Source organism: Condylostylus longicornis, unplaced genomic scaffold (genome assembly GCF_029603195.1).
Source record: "Condylostylus longicornis isolate FDR11 unplaced genomic scaffold, ASM2960319v2 ptg000538l, whole genome shotgun sequence".
NCBI lineage: Eukaryota > Metazoa > Arthropoda > Insecta > Diptera > Dolichopodidae > Condylostylus > Condylostylus longicornis.
This window is the reverse complement of record NW_026578496.1, coordinates 17,501-20,000: the sequence shown is the minus strand read 5'-3', so window position 1 is coordinate 20,000 and position 2,500 is coordinate 17,501. Positions and strand designations below refer to the sequence as shown.

Here is a 2,500-nt window from a genome sequence, read left to right as displayed (position 1 = left end):
ATGATATTATATTTGTATAACCATTATTAGAAATAATAATGAGATTATATTCTAATATAATAAAATATTATAAATATCTATATTATATTTATAAATATGGAAATTTTATATATTAAATAATGATTTTTAAAACGAAGAGGTGTCAAAATGTCCATGAAACTCTAGAATTAATGATTATATCATTTATTCGACCTTTATTGGATACGATATGTATATTTTAATAAATATATGTATCTGATACTGTTATATATTTATTGCAAATATATAACATTAATAGTATCAAAGTGTATCCCCCCTGAAATAATATAATATAAAAAAAATAAAAATCATTATATTAATTATATAATATGGAAGTATTTTAAATAAAACAATATACGATCATTTATAATATAGAAAATATATAAAAATATATTCTTACGTTGTTGTCCATATATTATGGTAATAACTTTTCTTGTATAAAACAGTTGGGATACGGATAAAAGGAAAGTTAGAGACATTCGCAGCACATAGATTATATTATTTATATATTTTAATATGTTTTAGAATGTATATATATTATCGATATATATCTGACGAAAATAAAAAAAAAATTTTATAAAACTCTAAACGGTGGATCACTTGGCTCATGGGTCGATGAAGAACGTAGCTAACTGTGCGTCATCGTGTGAACTGCAGGACACATGAACATCGACATTTTGAACGCATATTGCAGTCCATGCTACAGAGTATATAAATTTATTAAAAAATTTAATACTGCATGGACTACATATGGTTGAGGGTTGTAAGAATAATTTAATAAAGTTGCTTATAATATAATTTTAAATTATATTATTTATAGCACATGATATATTACTGGTAGGAATACCATAATATTAAAATTCAATTATATATATTTTACTTATATTATAAAATATAATAAAAAAATAAGTATATCCTAGTATTAATAAATTAGTATTAATACATTAAAGAGGAAAACTTATATAAAATTATATTATTTATAATATAAACAATACAGTAACTTATATATATTTAGTTTTCAACTAAAAAGAAAAATTAAAAATATTCTTAAAAACAACCTCAACTCATATGAGACTACCCCCTGAATTTAAGCATATTAGTTAGGGGAGGAAAAGAAACTAACTAGGATTTTCTTAGTAGCGGCGAGCGAAAAGAAACTAGTTCAGCACTAAAGGATTTTGTTTATACAAATATCCGATGTAGTGTATGGAATATCTATATTCTAATATGAGAAATTAACAGTCTAAGTCCTTCTTAAACGAGGCCATTTACCCATAGAGGGTGCTAGGCCCGTATGACGTTAATGATTATTAGAAGATATTTCCAAAGAGTCGTGTTGCTTGATAGTGCAGCACTAAGTGGGTGGTAAACTCCATCTAAAACTAAATATAACCATGAGACCGATAGCAAACAAGTACCGTGAGGGAAAGTTGAAAAGAACTCTGAATAGAGAGTTAAATAGTACGTGAAACTGTTTAGAGGTTAAGCCCGATGAACCTAAACATCCATGAAATATGAAAAATTCAACATTATAAATATTATATAATTATATAATAATGATGGTGTGCAATTTTTTCATATATGGACATTGCAATCTGTTAATAAATATATATTTATCATAAGATATATTTAAAAAGTTTATTTTATATATGAAAATTTATTTTCTATATAATATAATTTAAATATTATCGGATAAATAATTGACAGATAAAAAATCAATATAATGCGTAAATTATATATTATTATAATTTTATAATATTATATTAATTTATATATTAATATAATTATTATATGCATTAATATGATTAGCAATGCTATAGATTTAGGATACCTTCGGGACCCGTCTTGAAACACGGACCAAGGAGTCTAACATGTGTGCAAGTCATTAGAATTTATTTTAAATAAAATCTAAAGGCGTAATTAACTTAACTGTTAATATGGGATTAAATTATATATATAATTTTATATATATAATATCAATCCTGGGGCGTTCTATATAGTTATGTATATAAATAATTTTTAATTATTTTTTATACCTCTAACTAGAACGTACCTTGAGCATATATGCTGTGACCCGAAAGATGGTGAACTATACCTGATCAGGTAGAAGTCAGGGGAAACCCTGATGGAAGACCGAAACAGTTCTGACGTGCAAATCGATTGTCAGAATTGGGTATAGGGGCGAAAGACCTATCGAACTATCTAGTAGCTGGTTCCCACCGAAGTTTCCCTCAGGATAGCTGGTGCATAAAAATATTATATAAAATAATCTTATCTGGTAAAGCGAATGATTAGAGGCCTTAGGGCCGAAACGACCTTAACCTATTCTCAAACTTTAAATGGGTAAGAACCTAAACTTTCTTGAATGAAGTTTTAGGTTATGATATATTGTGCCCAGTGGGCCACTTTTGGTAAGCAGAACTGGCGCTGTGGGATGAACCAAACGTGACGTTACGGTGCCTAAATTAACAACTCATGCAGA

The 2,500-nt window shown here is 27.0% G+C and overlaps 2 pseudogenes; both read left to right on the top strand.

Annotated features, from left to right (window-relative positions):
* The first annotated feature begins 598 nt into the window (after nt 1–598).
* Nucleotides 599–782, top strand: LOC129617466 (5.8S ribosomal RNA; annotated as a pseudogene).
* A 290-nt stretch (nt 783–1,072) lies between these two features.
* Nucleotides 1,073–2,500, top strand: part of LOC129617463 (large subunit ribosomal RNA) — a 4,018-nt pseudogene continuing 2,590 nt past the window's right edge.